The 19821-nt window shown below is 47.3% G+C and overlaps 1 protein-coding gene across 1 annotated transcript in view; it reads right to left on the bottom strand.

Annotated features, from left to right (window-relative positions):
* The window catches only part of LOC144670407 (pyruvate carboxylase, mitochondrial-like), a 1036891-nt gene that overhangs the window by 523197 nt on the left and 493873 nt on the right, over positions 1-19821 (bottom strand). The gene's annotated exons all lie outside the window — the stretch shown is intronic.

A 19821-nucleotide genomic window follows, 5' to 3' on the forward strand; every position in this document is an offset into this window, starting at 1 on the left:
TGGGGTGGGGTGGGGAGCGCTCACAGCGAGCTCCCTAAGGGGAGAGAGCTGCCTTCAGAGGGCTGGAGAATTCAAGAGCCAGAAATAAAAGGTTTTCAAATGCTGAATAAAAATGTCTACGCCTCAGGATCTGTCACCTGAACATACGGTTGTTGTAAATTCTGTCCAAAATTTTTTTTTAGATCTTTTCGTTAATTCCTATCGGAAACCTCATCCCGCCCTTGGATGAGGTTTCCTCAAAAAGGCAAAGGCCACCTGGCCGATTCGCCCGCCCGCCGACCGTAATGTTGGACGGGCACCAAAAAAAATCACCATCGATTGCAACATTAATGGCCTTAATAGGTCTCTTAATTGCCAGCGGATATGCTGCTAACTCTTGTGCGCGCGTCCGCCGAGCGAAATATCGTGCGAGTGTGCGATGACGTCGGGACGCTCGCCCAACGTCATCAAGTGCTATTTTATGCTCAAGCGGGGTCGGGCGTATGCCCGCACACCGAGCGCAAAATTCTGCCCCCGAGTGTAATCTATATATAAACTCACCTTCCATGTCATGTAAGCTCTGCCCCAGTCAGGAACCTGTTCCCACTCCCTCTTGAAGGTGGAGAGTCAGCACCAAAACACACCAGCCTCGCTAGTCCATGAAAAAAAAAAGATCTAGCCTATTCCTACCTCTGTACAGTTTGAATTCTCTTGCCCTGCCATCGTTGAGGCTTGGTGTCAAACCCAAGCCTTTGCCGGGGAGTGGAAATGGAAGTCTCCTGTGGAGAGCAAAGCTTCGGGTTTGGGCCAGGTCTCTCTGCCACACGCACAAATTGCGATTAAAATTGGCACCTCGCTCAGAGTTGCTGTGAGGATGGCTGGTGTGGTCAAACGGCATATCCCTTTGAGGTTGAGCTGTGTTCAAAGCTGCACAGAATAAGGGTGTATTACTCTGCAGCCGGCAACCGGTGCCAGGTATGAAAGGGTGTTGCTTTATCTCTCAACTTCCTCCCTAAATAAAACTTCCCAGGGGTCACATGGAAAAATTTGACTGATTGGACATCCACCTCCATCATCTGTGGAAAGTAAGGATGTGAGCGTTGCACAGAAATTGGCCATTTGACCTATTAGGGTTTGACCCACAATGCCGGTGTTAGTGTTTCAAATGAACCTCCTCCCAACCCGGTTCATCTCACTTTGTCGGCATATCCGTCTATTCCTTTCTGCCTCCTGTGACTACCCAGCTTCCGGTTAAATGCATCAGCATTATCACAACTCTGCTATTACATTAGAAGCCACCAGGAGGGGTAAGGAGATACTGAGCATGACCGTCCAACAGCTCGGGGGCAAAAGCAATTAGGAAGCCTCAAAGTCTATCACAATACAGAGTAACGTAAAGCAAAGCAATAGGTCCCTTAATCAAACTGTTCAATGCTCTAGCCTCCTCCCCCGCCTACTTCATCTCACCTTATCAACATATCCTTCTATTCCTTTCTTTAAATATATCTATACTATTCCCCTCAACCACTCCTGTGGGAGCGAGTTCCACATTCTCCTCAATCATCTCTGGGTAAAGACTTTTCTCCTGAATTCCCAATTGGATTTATCAGTGACCATTTTAGGTCGATGGCCCCTAGTTTTGGTAAAAACAAAAAACTGCGGATGCTGGAAATCCAAAACAGAAACAGAAATACCTGGAAAAACTCAGCAGGGTCTGGCAGCATCGGCGGAGAAGAGTACAGTTGACGTTTCGAGTCCTCGTGACCCTTCAACAGAACTGTACCAGTTCTGTTGAAGGGTCACGAGGACTCGAAACGTCAACTGTACTCTTCTCCGCCGATGCTGCCAGACCTGCTGAGTTTTTCCAGGTATTTCTGCCCCTAGTTCTGGTCTCCCCCCACAAGCGGAAACATCTGCCTTACGTCTACAGCATCAAACCCCCTCATCATTTTAAAGGTCAACCCCCACCCAACCCCCTACCACCAACCCCACCACCCCCCCTGCACACCCCTGTCCCTCAGCCTTCTCTGTTCTAGAGGAAAGAACCGCAGCCTGTTCAACCTTTCCTGACAGCTATAAGCTCTCCGTTTCTGGCATCAGAACCATATATCATGGATGAGGGGATTTTAATTTTGCTGTTTGGTGGATCTGAAGAAATGGGCTTCATTCATAATAAAATTAATCCGCAGGCACTGAAATTAAAATCTACCAGGTATGCCGGTCTTAGTCGAAGTGTTACGGGTAAATCCTATCAGCCTGTTGAGCATCCGCGGTTATCTTAATTATTGTAATCTGCGCGTCAGTTTGAGTTCACTGAGACTGTTTTGAAGTTTGGGCTGCAGCCAGTTTTGGGGACATAACATGCTCAACCTCATGAATTCCCAACCGTTCCCACTAATTGAGTTTAAATCATAATCCCCTTAATAGTTATCTGGTTTATAAAATCCCCTAATGGTGACAATTCAACAAACTAATGAGCATGGAACCCTACCGCACAGAAGGAGGCTGTTCAACCCATCGTGCCTATGCCAGCCCTTTGAAAGATCTATCCAACAGCTAAAGAGGTCAGGCCTTTTTATTCATTAAGAGTTTAGAAGAATGAGGGGTGATATTATTGAAACCTACAAGATTCTGAGGGGGCTTGACAGGGTAGATATTGAGAATCTGGTGAGAGAATCTCAAACTAGGGGACATGGTTACAGAATAAGGGGACACTCGTTTAAAACGCGAGACGCGAAGGAATTTCTTCTCTCAGAGGGTGGTGAATGTCCGGAATTCTCTACCTCAGAAGAGTTGTGGAGGCTAGATCACCGAAAGTATTTGAAGAGGAGGTAGATAGATTTTTGAAGTATCGGGGAGTTGAGGGCTATGAGGACCTGGCACGAAAGAGGAGTTGAGGCCTGGGGCAGAGCAGCCATGATCTTAATGAATGGCGGGACAGGCTTGAGGGGCTGAATGGCCTACTCCTGCTCCTATTCCTTATGTTCTTATGGAGTCCCACTTCCCCCCCCCACCTCCGCCCCCCCCCACCCCACCCTTGCTCTTTGCCCCATATCCCTGCAAATTTACCCCCTTCAAACATTTATCCAATTTCCCTTTTGAAAGTTGCGATTGATTCTTCTTCCGCCGCCCTTTCAGGCAACGCCTTCCAGATCACAACAACTCGCTGCATTTAAAAAAAAAAGGATTCTAATGTGGCCTCCGGTGCTTTTGCCAATTCCCTTCAATCAGTGTCCCTCTGGTTACTGACCTTCCTGTCACTGGAAACGCTTTCTTTCTAGTTTCTTTTCCAAAACCCTTGAGGGTTTTGAAGGCCTCCATCACATTTTCCCTCAATCTTCTCTGCTCTAAGAACTACAGTTCAAATCTCCGCACTCTCTCCACAAAACTGAAGTCCCTCATCCCTGGTAAAATCCTGGTAAACCTACCCTCTCTACGACCTTACCTCATCCGGTGCCTAACCAGTGATTTGTAAACATTCCACTTTACCTCCTTGATTTTGAGTTCCAGGCATCGGTTTATCAATCCAATGACCCCACCTGCTTTTTTAACAGCCTTGTGTGGGAACACAAGACTGAATTAAGGCTGAAATGGCCTCTATAATGCATCTCGCTGGCAGAGGAGTTTGGAATGCATCCAACTGATGCCCTCACTAGCGCTGTATTTTAAGGGTAGACCTAAAATGAGGTAGTAAAAAGACAGACCCTTCAGTCTGGGATATTCTTCTATGGGTTATTAATGATCCATTTTCTCCGCACCCTTCCCCTCCAAACCAAGAACTTCACCGCAGTTGCATATCGGAAGGAAGTAAAACAGAGGTGATCACAGGTGGATTTACGCATCATTTCTTCATGCACCCTCGAATCCACAATTTACTGTGACTACTGAAGCTGCGAGTTGCCAGTGTAAGGAAGACACCAGGCGTGAATATAACTAATTCACTGATCCCCCTGTCTCCTCCCTGGGTACACCGAGCATTTCCGGGCCTTGCGTTCCTATGTACGTGATCAGCCTTTTCAATCCCAGCAGCCCCTCCGTTCCACTACCTCCAGTGAAAGGGCACTGCAGCTCTCAAGTAGTAAAGCATGACATTTGTGGACATATAAACGCTTAAACCTTTAAGTGATCCAAATGGTTTAGATTTGAGAGTGGTAACTGGATAGAATACGATTACAGTGAAGTATCAACTTTCAGTAATAGCTTTCAGAGTCACCAGTTGATGTGTTTGTTTCTGTTTGCGTAGAATTGTAGACAGGGGTACAGTTGCACTGATGTAACTATCAGTTCATTTTGAACTTTCGTTGCAATGTTTGCTAATTATAGACAAGGTAAAAGCAACTTACAGTCCAGGGAGCATAGTTCTTATTCTTGAAAAATGTTTCCCATCCCAGCAGCCCCTGCGTTCCACTACCTCTAAGCGAGTCTCCCCTCCCTTTGTCCCCAGCCATTGATGATCGAGATTTTAGTCTCTTAGTTGCCAAACTACAATCCCCTCCCTAATCCCCACCGCCCTGTCACATCCCTCTCAAAGAACCTGTTTAGAACACTTGTCTTTGGGCCAACGCTCCTAACCTTGCCACCCACTTTTCTTTATGCCTTGCTGAAGTGGCCGGGCACATTGTTTTATCTGAAAGGTGCCTGCTTTTGCAGTTGAATTGCCTTCTTCAGAGCTTACTGCACATTAAAGCAGAATTTCCTACAGTTTCACCGACCCCCCCCCAACCTCGCAAGTTAGTTGAGGAATTTTAATGCCGTTCCTGAGAGACTGACGGTCTGGCTTGGGAAGGCAGAACGGGGTTGATGGATGTCACAGTGTGCGTGTGCTTCACCCTGGTGGCAATGGGAGGCAGATTAGGTGGGCATCTGCCAAGTTTTGTATTTGCCAGTTCACTAAGGAGGTGCCCTCATCTCACACCCCGGACAGTGGAATCACAGAATCCTAATATAGCACAGAAGGAGGCCATTCAGCCCGTCATGATGTGCTGTCTCTCCAAAAGAGCTATCCAATTACTGCCACCCCTCTGCTCTTCCCCTGTAGCCTGTACTCAAGTATGTAAACAATTCCCTTTTGAAAGTTACTGTTACAGCTGGTCTATCAGGCAGTGAATTCTCTTCTTATCTCCCCACTGGCTTGTTTGCCAATTATCTTAAATCTGTGTCCTCCCTACTGGAAACTGGAAACAGTTTTGTGTTAATAGAGTCCAAGCCAGTTAGTGAAGTCAAGACCAAGATATAGAGCTTTTCTTGAGTGAGAAAGAGTTTACTGACTTTGTTCAATCTCACAGCTTTCACCTCACACACCCAGTGTCCCAGCCTGTCCCCTGTTTGTAACTCTTTCAAGTTATCAACAGATCGTATGTAACTCTTTCGAGTACATTCACAGTTCTTGGTTTCCGGGAGTGGGACATGAACCCACAACCTTCTGATTCAAAGGCGAGGGTGCTATGAACTGAGCCACAGCTGACACCTCTGTCCCCTATTTGTAACTCTTTTGAGTACGTTCACAGTTCTTGGTTTCCGGGAGTGGGACATGAACCCACAACCTTCTGATTCAAAGGCGAGGGTGCTAAGAACTGAGCCACAGCTGACACCTCTGTCCCCTAGTTGTAAGCGCTCAAAGTACTTAATTAAACAATGCCCTTCACCTGTGTATCTTAACAATGTAATGAACATACCATTAACATTTCTCCCTTCATTACTCCAACAAAACCCCTCATAACTTGAAACACCTCTATCAAATCTTCCCTGAAGCTTCTCTGCGCAAAGGAGAACAATCCCAGCTTCTCCAGTCTCTCCACATTAACTGAACTCCCTCCTCTCTGGTACCATTCTGGTAAATCTCCTCTGCACGTCCACCAAGGCCTTGGCCATCCTCACTAAAGTGTGGTTCCCAGAATTGGCCAGGATACGCTAGCTGAACATTGGACCCTGATGTTACACAAAAACGCAAGAGCGGGCATGTTGAGGCCTCTGGCCTCAAAGAGTTCCTGGCACGCGTTCTAACTGCTCAGTGTGTTCAGCAGGTGAGCTCAGTTCGAGCACCGACCGGGGAGACGGGGGCTGGGAGAGACGGTGGGCTGAGGGCTGGCTGTTACGGTGAAGCAGACGTCCTCGCTGGAGAATCAAGCACCTTTTTGAAGCCATGTTCCTTGAACGTCTACACCACCTCACAGTATGAAGCCAATGCCAGCTATTTGAGAAGTTGCAAACTCACAGGAAGCAGAGAGAGATTCATTCTAACTTGGAGCGTACAGCAGGCAAAACAATACGCTTGATTTTTAAAATTAATTTCAGTGCTTTATAAGAAGGAAAAACAAATAAAACTAACACCTCTCCAGGGACAGGTAGAGTGCTGGAAAGCGAGCTGTTGGTCCCAGCTGTTAAAGCACATGGGGGAAAGAGGAAGAGAGAGGAAGCCTGGTTGTAAACAGGAACATAAAGACTAAGTTCAATTGCCATTCTGGTCTATTCCCCTGTCAACTCTTGTTAACTCGAGAGCTCTTAGAATGCAGCTCGCTATGTGATTAGCTTGTTAATGACTGCTTCATACTAACTGGAAGCTTTGGATGATTAGTGAGTAGTTACAAACAAATTCTCTTCTGTTGCTAATGAATGGTCATTTATTGTGCCTCTCAGTCAGGGTAAAGGCAGAGCTTGCCTTTTACATACTACCTTTCACCACTTCAGAATGTCCTAAAGAGCTCCACAGTCAATGAAGTACCCTTGAAGTGTAAGCACTGCCAGAGCGTAAGAAATCTGCGCACACAGCAAGCTCCCACAAACAGCTATGAGATAATGATCAGATCTTTTGGTGTTGAGGGATAAATATTGGCCCCAGGACACCAGGGGAGAACTCCCCTCTGCTCTTCTGCCAACGGCAACCACGGGGTCTTTTAAGTCCACCTCAGATGGGGCCTCGGTTTAACATCTCATGCAAAAGAGTGCAGTGCAGTGCTTCCTCAGTACTGCACTGGGAACGTTAGCTTGGGTTATGTCTCTGAACTGGGACTCAGCCCTGAGACTTTTTGACGCAGGTGTATGAGACAGAAACCACTTTGGTCGTGATAGGTGCCAAAGAAATGTTAAACCTTACTTTTTTTTAATTGCTTCCGCGTGTACTCCGCTCAGTCGGCAGCACTTCTGCCTCTGAGTCACAAGGTCATGGGTTCAAGCCCTACATCAGGATTTGAGCAAATGATTTAGGCAGTATTTAGGCAGATTACAGTGCAGTACTGAGGGAGTGACGCACTGTCTGAGGTACCGTGTTTTGGCTGAGATGTTAAATTGAAACTTTGTAAAAGGTCCCACAACACTACTGGAAGGAGAACAGGGGAGTTATCCATGGTTTTCTGGCCAATATTTAACTCTCAACCAATATCCTAAAAACAGCTTAACGAGAACTTTAATTAATTTCCTATTTGTGGGATGGTGCTGTGTCTGCCTTATTTTCCTATAAAGCAAGTGTTTACATCTCAAAGGTACCCCATTGATTGCCCAGCTCTTTGGGATGTCCTGTGGGGGTGTGAAAGGCGCTAGAGAAATGCAATTGCTCCTTCAGGGTTTGACACAACTGGCTCATCTACAGGAGAAGTCTCGGCGCAGCATTTACCCAGAGGAGGAAGGTCAGCCTGAGCCTCTGCTCACACTGCAACTTGCAGCACAGGTTGCAGGGACATGGGGATGGGAGGAGGGCCATTCAGCCCCTTGAACCTGCTCCACATTCAGTTAGATTACAGCTGATCTGGATCTTAACTCTCATCAACCAGATCTTTTCCCTTACTACCCTGGTACAACAAATATCTATCAATTTCAGTTTTCAAATTTTCAATTGATTTCCAACCTCCACCCACCCCCCGCACCCCCAGCCTCGACAGCTTTTTGGGGGGGCGGGAGTTCCAGATTTCCACTTCCCTTCGTGTGAGGAAGTGCTTCCTGACATCACCCCTGAATGGCCCGGCTCTAGTTTTAAGGTGAAGCCCCCTGGTACTGTACTTGTCCGCCATCTGAAACACCTGAATTAGATCACCCCTTAACCTTTTCCACTCGGGGGAATGGTGATCGAGAGGGGATATCTTGGTTGATTTCCTGTCACCCTTCATTAATTGAGGGGCGCTCCAGCCCCACGGGAGTTCAGCACAGGCCAAAGGACCAAAGCTGGGGCCCATCTACTCTGTACTCTTTCGCTGTATTCACACACTGAGTCGGGGCTTGTCATGTGGAGGCAACATCCCATATGTTACGTAGCCATTTTGACCGCCCCTAATATTAGTGCAATTTAAGATTTAAGGTAAGCGGCGAAAGAGCGTGGAAGAGAGATGAGAGAACGTGTTTTAAACAGCAAGTTGTTGTGACCTGGAGCCCACTGTCTGAAAGGGCGGTGGAAGCAGATGCAACAGGAACTTTCAAAAGGGAATTGGACATTTACTCAAAACAAAACATTCGCACGGTTAATGGGGAAAGATCAGTGGAGTGAGACTAATTGGATAGTTCCACCGAGAGGCCAGCACAGACAGAATGGGCCGAATGTACTGCATGAGTCTATAGTTGGCCCACAATTGCTCAGCACACTCACTGCTGATCTGAAAAGTGGTTTAATATTACAGCCCAGTGACGATCAGAGAAAAATCTCATTCATCCCTCCCTGTAACAAATGGGCGGCTTCAAGGTGCATCAAACCCAAGTCTTGTCTTTCTACTAACTTCGATCACATTTTTAAAGCAGAGTTGAGGGATTGAGTCGGAAATAAAAACAACAAAAGCTGCTGTAGTGAAGAGACTACCGAAGCTGGGGTTGAGCTCATCAGAGCAGGGAAGGTGAAGGGGGGGAGGTTTAATAGAGGTGTTCAAAATCATGGGGGGGGTTCTGTTGGTTAAGAAGACTTAGACTTAAAGGGCTTCCTGTGGCCAGAGGCGCGTGAGGCCGACGGAGCACATGCTTAAGCCCGTTTTCAGTAGGTGGCTAGCCTGAAGCTAGAGGCTATAGCTTGAGGCATCAGGCATGGCTGACCGGGAATCTCTCCCGCTCTTACTGTCTGCCACTGGTGGGTGTCGGAAGGTTGACAGTCTTTATCGTCATGAAGGCGTCTTCCATGGCCATCAAGTCCTGGGGTGGGACCAGGGATGGGGACGCTAGTGACTGTGCCACAAGACCTCCTCTTTTGATAGGTTAAAATGAGGAGAAATTGCTTCCACTGGAGGAGGATTGGCAGCGGGAGGGCACAGAGTCACTGAAATGCCATGGTGCAGGAGTCCATTTGGCCCATTGTGTCTGCACTGGCTCTCTGAATGAAGCACTCACCTAGTTCCATTCTCCTGCACATTCTTTCCTTTCAGATAACAGTCTAATTCCCTCTTGAATGCCTCAATTGAACGTCTCCACCACACTCTCAGGCACAGCATTCCAGACCCTAACTACCAGCTGTCTGAAAAAGGTTTTTCCTCATACCACTTTTGCTTCTTTTTACTAATTACTTTAAACCTGTGCCCTCTGGTTCTTGATCCTTTCATGAGTGGAAACGGTTTCTCCCGATCTACTCTTCCCAAATCCCTCGTGATTTTGAGCACCTCTATCATATCTCCTCTCAGCCTTCTCTTCTCCAAGGAAAACAGTCGCAGCTTCTCCAAATCTATCTACGTAACTGAAGTTCCTCGTCCCAGGAACCATTCTTGTGAATCTTTTCTGCGCTCTCTCTAATGCCTTCACATCCTTCCTAAAGCGTGACACTTAGAACTGGATGTAATACTCCAGCTGAGGCCGGACTAGGACCTCATACAAGTTCAACATAACCTCTTTGCTCTTGTACTCTAAGCCCCTATTAGTAAAGCCCAAGACACTGTATACTTTATTTACCACTCTCTTGAATCTTTGAATACTTGAATCTTTGCAGGGCTATGGGGAAAGACCGGGGAGAGTGGGACTAATTGGATAGCTTTCAGGGAGTTGGGACAGGCACAATGGGCCAAATGGCCTCCATCTGTGCTATCAGGTTCTGCGAAACTGCCTCCAAAGCTAGCTAAATGGTGCTCAGCTTAAACATTTCATACTGCTTCAATATTGCCCCAAGAACAATTCAAGCATTCACATTTTAAAAGCTGCCCCAAGTGGTTTTTAATAATTTACTCAGTTCCCACTGCGTGTAGGCTCGCCAAAATCTATAAGCCTACAGTCTTTCCAAAACACTCTCTAAATGCTTGACATTTTCAGCACAGCAGATAAGGAAGATCACTCCTTAATTGCCTGTAAATGAGCTGCCGAATTCCACTGACATTATTCCAAGGTTAATATCAGTGCATCAATACATTTTGTTTTCTTAAATAGCTGAAGGGGTGTTGTGTGCCTTGGATATGAGATGATCCTTTCTTTTGCTCCCCCAGGACAGGAGGGTTTGGTCTAGGGGTTAATAAAGAGCAGGCAAGTCAGGAAACATGTGGGTCGCTGATTTTTTTTTTTTCTCTCTCGCTGGTCAATCTCACACTCTTTCTGGAGTGTGACAGAAATAATGGGATCATTTCATCTGTCCCTTCCGTAGCCGGGGTCCGATGCATAAATGAGGAGACACACACAAGAGGTTTCAAATCATGCCTGGTCACAACATGGGAGCTTGGAGAGCCTTGTGAATGTCTGATCACGGGCACCACACAGCTGTTATTCATTTAATGTTACACGTATACATCTTGTTTAAGGTGACTCACCCAGCTTATTATGCAGCTGAAGGAGCTGGTGATAAGAGAAAATTGTAGCTGCTGTGTTTTGGCACAAAGGATGAGTGGAACGCAGTGGAAATGTCTGGGATCCTGGAGATGTGCTTTGGAAATAAGTAGTTGCATTCTGCGGGGGTGAACTGGAACTGGGGGCCAGGGGGAGAGAGAATTTGATTATTTATTTACCGAAACTTGCACCAAGTGCCCCCTCCCCAGGCAACATACAACCCATCTGTCATCACCAAAGGATGCGTTCTTTTAATAGGTCAGCCTCCCAATACTGTGGGTTTTAATAAATGTTTAAAAGGACAGTGTGATTTTGCTTTGGATGAATTCATGCGATATAAATCAGCAGAGCAGGAACAAAGGCAAGCAGCCATCGACAAGACATCTCTTTCTACAGCGCAGCTGAGCAGTCAATTAACTGGCAGGACTGATGAATATTTTACAGCGCAGAAGGAGGCCATTTGGCCCATCATGCCTTTGCTGGCTCTTAGAGCTATCCAATTAGTGCCATTCCTCCTGCTCTCTTCTCCTCACAGCCCTGTAAATTTCTCTATTTCGGGTATTTATCCAATTCTCCTTTCATAGTTATTATTGTATCAGCTTTCATTATCCCCTCAGGCAGTGCACTCCAGATCCCAAAAAACTCACCATGGTTAAAAAAAGAAAATCTCCTCATCTCGCCTCTGGTTCTTTTGTCAATTATTTTAAATCTGTGAATCCTCTGACAACTGACCCCGCTGCCACTGTTAAAACCTTTCATCATTTTCAACGCCTCTATTAAATCTCCCCTTAACCTTCCCTGCTCCGAGGGAGAAACCGAAAAAGAAAACTTCAGCTTGATGAAAATCGAAGGACCCTGTTTCAAAGTGTGGGACATTATCATGGTGAGGGATTCTTTCCTTTTACAAAAAATACTTTGTGGGTTCGCGGAGGAAGCTCGCGAGGGGAAGTTGGCCCCTTCTTGCTCCATAGGAAGGTTTCCTGTTTTAAAGTAACGTGCTGGTACTGCTGCTGCTGCTGAAGAATCCTACGAAAGGCCAGCCTGACAACTTTCCAGGCCCCATTGCAGCCCAGTTTGGTGAAAGGGCCTAAAGCAGGAGTTAGGCCCCTCCGCTAACACATCGAAGGGACCTGGCCACAACAGCTTGCACTTATATAGCGCCTTTAATGCAGTAAAGTCATCCCGAAGTGGTTCACAAAACCAATTATCGAAAACTAAAATCGACCGCACAGAAAGATTATTAGGGCTGGTGTTCAAAAAGCTGGGTCAACGGGATAGGCCTTGAGGAGCGACTAAGAGATGGTGAGGCGGAGGAGTTCAGGGAGGGAACTGCAGAGCTCAGGGCCCGGGCAGCTGAAGGCAAGGCTGCCGGCGGGGGAGACTGAGATCGTGGATGCTCAGGAGGCCAGAATTGGAGGAGCCGCAGAGATCTCGGGAGGGGTTTCTGTTTCTGCTTTAATTGTGTTGGCTTCACAGACGAATATCCATATTCCATCAACATTTATATGGGTAGGGCTAGACATGACCTGCTGAGATGGTACTCCTGACGATGAAATCCAAAGTTGGTCTTGAATTTTTCAAGTGATGGGGTTGTGACTATTTCCTTTAGCAGCTTGTTCCATTGTGGGATTGTCCTTGGGAAGAAAGATTGTTGATGCGCTATCTTGGAAACAAATGGTCTTTGTCGTCTGTGTGGATGACTACCTTGTGTTTTGGCACTGCAGATACTTGCTTCTGTCAATCCCCGCCAGTCCATTCCAAATTTTATAGAACATGGTCCGTCTATTTTTCTCCCTCCTTTGCTGCCGTGATTCCCATTCCAAATCTTTGATCCAGGATGCAATACTGGTGTATTTCCCATGCTGATTTGTGCAGAATCATGCGCCTTGGATCACTTCAAGCTTATTTATATCTATCTCACACAACTCTGGGATAGGGACGAACAAATGTTTGGTCAGCGATAATTCTGGTATTTTTACTGGGGGGGCTGGAGACGGTTACAGAGATAGGGACGGGGGCAAGGCCATGGAGGGATTTTTAAAAAAAATGTATTCATTTATGGGACGCGGGTGTCGCTGGCAAGGCCAGCATTTATTGCCGATCCTTAATTGCCCTTGAGAAGGTGGTGGTGAGCCGCCTTCTTGAACCGCTGCAGTCCACCTGGTGTACGCACACCCACAGCGCTGTTAGGGAGGGAGTTCCAGGATTTTGACCCAGCGACAGTGAAGGAACGGCTGATATAGTTCTGAGTCAGGATGGTGTGTGGCTTGGAGGGGAATTTGTAGGAGCTGGTGTTCCCATGCGTCTGCTGCTCTCGTCCTTGATTTGAGGACAAGGATGATAATTTTAAAACCAAGGTATTCTAAGATCAGAAATCAATGTAGGTCAACAAGCACAGAGGTAATGGGTGAATGAGGCTTGGTGTAAATTAGGATACAAACCGCAGGGTATTGGATACGCTCAAGCTTACAAAGGGTGCAATGTGGGAGGCAAGCCAGTTGGTATAACTTGGTATAAGTAACTGTTCCCAGTTGTGATGAGAGGTCATAGGCCTGAAATATTAACTCTGATTCACTCTCCACAAATGCTGCCAGACCTGCTGAGTATTTCAATATTTTATGCTTTTATATTGATGTATTGCTAGAGTCCAATTTAAAGCCTGTTATGGGTGACTGCTAGGGACCGACAGAACAGTCTGATCCAATCTCGAGTTGGATGTTTTTCAGGGCCACGGGAGATGAAATTCACACTCACCGCATCTGTTTCATTGCCTGGATGTTAAATTTGGATCGTACCTTGGTCAGAACACACTCGGGGAGCATGATGCACAGTTCTGGTCTCCATTTTAAAGAAAAGGGTATGGAGTCACTGGGAAATATTCACAAGGATGATGTCAGAACGGAGAGGATATGCCTATCAGAAAAGGTTGCACAGGGGGAGAGACGGTGGCACAGCGGTAATGTCACCGGACTAGTAATCCAGAGTTCCAGGCTAACCCTCTGGGAACACGGGTTCAAATCCCACCGTGGCAGCTGGTGGAATTTAAATTTAATAACAAAGTCTGGAATTGAAAGCCAGTCCAAGTCAAGTCTAGTAATGGTGACCATGAAGCTATCATCGACTGTTGTAAAAAAACCATTTGGTTCACTAATGTCTGCTGTCCTTACATGTGGCCTACATGTGACTCCAGACCCCACAGCAATTTGGTCGCCTCTTAAATGCCCTCTGAAATGGCCGAGCAGGCCACTCAGTTCAAGGGGCAATTAGGGATGGACAACAAATGCTGGCTTTGCCAGTGACGCCCACATCTCATGAAAGGATAAATTAAAAGGAAGCTGGATAAACACAAGACAGCGAAGAGGGGAGGGAGAAGATTGATGCGGAGCAAAAACACCAGCACAGGCCAGTTGGGGCCGAATGGCCTGTTTCTGGGCTGTAAAGTCTATAATAAAACGGGCAGAAAGACTGAGTGGCAACCCGGATAACCTTGGATTCCCTTGCCTAACAAGAATCTATCTACCTCTGCCTTAAAAATATTCAATGGCACCCCTCCACCCCCTCCACCACCTTCTAAGGCAGAGAGTCTGGCTGCTTCTCCCTCTCCACTCTTAACTCATTTAAACTTGGGGCTCAGCCTCTGATAGAGGGAACTATGTCGGATTGAAAGTGCTCTTCTGCAAGACAGTGGTGTCAGACCCTCTGTACATGCCGAGCCCATGAGAAAATACATCCCCAATGGCTGGCACTTGCTTTTAAAATGAATTCCAGCTGCAAGTTTAATAAGGCAGAGCATAGGCACAACGACATGAAACACTGAGAAAAGGTCACAACACTCACGGCAAGTGAGCAGCATCGAGATGACAAAACTGCTTTGGATTGGGGGAAGACTCGCATCAATTCAAGTCGCTCTTCACACAAACTTGACATTTAAAACAGATTCCATCAGCTGCACGCTGACTGCCACTGCCTTAAAAAGCTCAGGAAATGAGTGTGCACACTGGCTAGTGCACAACACTAACCCACTGCACACTCAATTTCCTTTCCCGGCTCCTAGCAAACAAAACAGATGCGATTGCCGACACAAAAAGATACATGCCATCAAAATGGTTATCGAATGGAGGCGGGGGGGCCGGAGAGAACAAATCACAACTCCAGGCTTGACGGCAACAAAGTGACCTCGCGCTGCTCCCCTCTATTTCCCTTCAGTTCGCCATCCGACATCAGCTTTCCCAGGGCCCTGCTTGTGAGGTCCCACGTCACTTGGAATTCCTTTAATTGGGTCCCCATATATAACGACGACTCGGTACATGGTTAGATTCTGGACTCAAGGTGGTGAGATGAAATGTTGTCATTGACATCAGACCTTGGCGCACGGTAAATCTCTGCTGCTTCTAGCACTATTTACAAGATTATAAAATAAATGCGCTTGAGCAAAGCCATTCCACCCATCTTATACTATCCATTTTAAATGATTCGCAAGGCCCCCTTCACTGTTTCCTTAAGTGACTCATTACTCTGTCTGGTCCACTCCAATTGTTCATCAACCTGTGTTTAGAATTTTCCCTGATTGCAGTTTTACATTTGCCTCCCACTAATTGGAACCTGGGTCTCCCACACCATCTCTCTCCCTCTCGCTCCAGCCAAATTTCTCCCCCTCCCGCCATCTCTTTCCCTTTGCTCCATTATCTCTCTCTTCTTCTCCCACCATCTCTCTCCCTCTCCTTTGCCATCTCTCTCTCTCTCCTTTGCCATCTCTCTCCCACTCCCAGCATCTCTCTCTCTCAATAGCCAACTCTCTCCTGCCATCTCTCTCCCTCTCCCACCTTCTCTCTCCCTCTCCAGCCTTCCCTCTCCTTCTCCTGCCGTCTCTCTCCCTCTCCCGCCATCTCTTACCCTCTCCCGCCATCTTTTTCCCTCTCCTGCCATCTTTTTCCCTCTCCCGCCATCTCTCTCTGCCCCCCGCCACCTCTCTCTCTTCCCGCCATCTCTCTCCCTTTCCCGCTATATCTCTCCCTTTCCAGCCATCTCTCCCCCCTCTATTATCTCTCTCCCTCTCTCGTTATAACTCTCGCTCTCTGGCTATCTCTTTTACTCTCCTGCCATCTCTTTCTCACCCCCGCCATCTTTCTCTCACCGCCGCCATCTCTCTCTCACCCCCGCCATCTCTCTCTCACCCCCGCCATCTCTCTCTCACCCCCACCATTTCTCTCTCTCCCCTGCCATCTCTCTCTCTCCTCACATGATCTCTCCCTGCTATCTCTCTCCTTCCATCTCTCCCCACCATTTCGCTCTCTCTTCCTGCACAATCTCTCTCTCTCTCTTCCCAAGTGATCTCTCTATCTCTCCCCACTATCTCGCTCCCGCCATCTATCTCTCTCCTTGCCAACCCTCTCTCCCCTGGCCATCTTCCACCCTTCCTACCATCTCTCGGTCTCCTTGCCAACTCTTTCTCCCTCGGCCATCTTCCTCCCTTCCCGCCATCTCTCCCCCCCACGATAATGAATCATGAACATCCCTCATAGCCTCCCTCCCTCCAACGTGACCCACCACCCTCCCTTCCCTCCGAGATCTATCCTTTACTCCCTCCTCTGAGCACCTTCTGCCAGCACTGTTTGTGGTGCTGGGGGCTCCAGAGCGTTTCCCACCCAGGCTCTCACACAAACCTTCCACAACATGCCTACCCCCCTCCATGTTCTCCAGAACCCTCCTCCACCCTGCAATCTTTGTGTGCCCCCTTTTCCCTTTGTTCTGCAACATCTAGCGATTCATCAGTAGCTACATGTACACAAGTGAAAACCCAGTTGCCACTTGTGTTCAGTCTGCTTTCCCTCAGAGACGTTTATTAACCAGGAGGATCATTGCACAGGTGCTGGTGCTGTTTGATGATCACTTCAGCAAGATGCAGAGATCAAAGGAGGACAGGAGGAGTTGGAGGCGATGAGGGGGGATGGTGGTACCCTTGTCTCCTCCAGAATGTCCAACATTCCCAACAGCTAGCCTGGGATGCCTTCATTGACACAAGCACACAGGGTGAATCTGTCTCAGCATCAGTCCTTGCCTCTGGTTCACAGAATACAAAAAGGATTTCTGACTGGAGCGAGCAGGAGAAGGGGGGTAGGGAAGAATAAAGCTGGAAATTTGTTAATGCGTACCGGGTGGGGAAACCCACTCAGCTGAAATATTATTCGACCTGCAATACACCCGAATATCAGTGACAGTATTTTCTATATTTCAGTCTGTGATCTTAGTAATCAGCCCTCTGCACTCTCCTTTGTCGACTGACACTTCAGAACAGAGCTATCTGTGCAATCACCCAGAATCCACATTGTCGCGCCTTACAGTCACTTGAAAAAAATGGGAGCTACACGCTGCAGTTTAACACCGGTGAGGGCAGTGGTGGGTGGGGGAGGGGGATACGCAGCACATAACCAGAGAACACAGAATCACACAATATCACAGTGCAGAAGCGGCCCTTCGGCCCATCGAGTCTGCACCGACACGTGAGAAACACCTGACCTACCTACCTAATCCCATTTACCAGCACTTGGCCCATAGCCTTGAATGTTATGACGTGCCAAGTGCTCATCCAGGTACTTTTTAAAGGATGTGAGGCAACCCGCCTCCACCACCCTCCCAGGCAGCGCATTCCAGACTGTCACCACCCTCTGGGTAAAAAAGATTTTCCTCACATCCCCCCCTAAACCTCCTGCCCCTCACCTTGAACTTATGTCACCTCGTAACTGACCCTTCAACTAAGGGGAACAGCTGCTCCCTATCCACCCTGTCCATGCCCCTCATAATCTTGTACACCTCGATCAGGTCGCCCCTCAGTCTTCTCTGCTCCAATGAAAACAACCCAAGTCTATCCAACCTCTCTTCATAACTTAAATGTTTCATCCCAGGCAACATCCTGGTGAATCTCCTCTGCACCCCCTCCAGTGCAATCACATCCTTCCTATAATGTGGTGACCAGAACTGCGCACAGTACTCCAGCTGTGGCCCCACTAAGGTTCTATACAACTCCAACATGACCTCCCTACCTTTGTAATCTATGCCTCGATTGATAAAGGCAAGTGTCCCATATGCCTTTTTCACCCCCCCACTAACATGCCCCTCTGCCTTCAGAGATCTATGGACACACACGCCAAGGTCTCTTTGTTCCTCAGAACTTCCTAGTGTCATGCCGTTCATTGAATACTTCCTTGTCAAATTACTCCTTCCAAAGTGTATCACCTCACACTTTTCAGGGTTAAATTCCATCTGCCACTTATCTGCCCATTTGACCATCCCGTCTATATCTTTCTGTAGCCCAAGACACTCAACCTCACTGTTAACCACCCGGCCAATCTTTCTGTCATCCGCAAACTTACTAATCCTACCCCCCACAGAGTCATCTATGTCGTTTATATAAATGATGAATAGGGGACCGAGCACAGATCCCTGTGGTACGCCACTGGACACTGGCTTCCACTAAAGCATCCTTCTGTCATCACCCTCTGCCTCCTACAACTAAGCCAATTTTGAATCCACCTTATCAAATTACCCTGTATCCCATGTGCTTTTGCCTTCTTTATAAGTCTCCCATGTGGGGCCTTGTCAAAGGCTTTGCTGAAATCCATATAAACTACAACAACTGCACTACCCTCATCTACACAACTGGTCACCTCCTCAAAAAATTCAATCAAATTTGTTAGGCATGACCTCCCTCTGACAAAGCCATGCTGACTATCCCTGATCAAACCTTGCCACTCCAAGTGAAGATAGATACTCTCCTTCAGAAATTTCTCCAATAGTTTCCCTACCACTGACGTGAGACTCACTGGCCTGTAGTTCACTGGCTTGTCTCTACAACCCTTCTTAAATAGCAGAACCACATTAGCTGTTCTCCAGTCCTCTGGCACCTCCCCCGTGGCCAGAGAGGAATTAAAAATTCGGGTCAGAGCCCCTGTGATCTCTTCCCTTGCCTTCCTCAACAGTCTGGGACACAAATCATCCGCCTGGAGATTTGTCCACTTTTAAGCCTGTCAACACCTCCAATACCTTGTCACTCCCTATACCAATTTGCTTAAGAAACTCGCAGTCTCTCTCCCTGAGTTCGTTACCTTCATCCTCATTCTCTTGGGTGAAGACAGATGTGAAGTATTCATTCAACACTCTAGCGATGTCCTCTGGCTCCAGCCATAGATTGCCCCCTTGGTCCCTTATGGGCCCCACTCTTTCCCTGGTTATCCTCTTCCCCTTGATATACTTATGGAATATCTTGGCATTTTCCCTACTTTTACCAGCCAGAGCCTTCTCATATCCCCTCTTTGCTCTGTCTGTACTCCACTAATGCCTTCGCTTTTTGCTTCCCTTGTACCTTCTAAAAGCCTCTCTTTTCCTTCTCATCATAACCTGAATATCTCTGGTCATCCATGGTTCTCTGAGCTTGTTACTTCCTCCTATCACCCTAGAGGGAACATGTTGAGCGTGTACCCTCCCCATTTCCTTTTTTAACACCCCCCACTGTTCCTCTGTAGATTTCCCCACAAGTAGCTGTTCCCAGTCTACCTTGGCCAGATCCTGCCTTATTTTACTAAAATCCACTCTCCCCCAATCCAAAACATTTTTTTGCAACTTATCTATTTCTTTGTCCATAACAAACTTAAACTGTACCACGTTGTGGTCGCTATCACTAAAATGCTCCCCCACCACCACCTTAGCCACCTGTCCGGCTTCATTCCCCAGAATTAGGTCCAGCAATGCACCGTCCCTTGTTGGACCCTCTACATATTGACCTAAAAAGTTCTCCTGTACACATTTCAAGAAATCCACTCCATCCAAGCCCTTAACACGATGTCTATCCCAATTAATGTTGGGAAAGTTGAAATCACCTAATATAATTACCCTATTGTTATTGTTTTTACACACCTCCGCAAATTGTGCACATATTTGCTCCTCAATTTCCTGCTGACTATCTGGGGTCTATAATAAACACCTAACAATGTGGCTGCCCCTTTTTTATTCCTAAACTCTACCCACAAAGCTTCATTCGATGCCCCCTTCAAGATATCATCTCTCCTTACTGCAGTAACTGACTCCTTAACTAATAATGCAACGCCTCCTCCTCTTTTACCTCCTCCCCTGCCTCGCCTG

The sequence above is a fragment of the Cetorhinus maximus genome, chromosome 31 (genome assembly GCF_964194155.1).
Source record: "Cetorhinus maximus chromosome 31, sCetMax3.hap1.1, whole genome shotgun sequence".
Classification (NCBI taxonomy): Eukaryota; Metazoa; Chordata; class Chondrichthyes; order Lamniformes; family Cetorhinidae; genus Cetorhinus; species Cetorhinus maximus.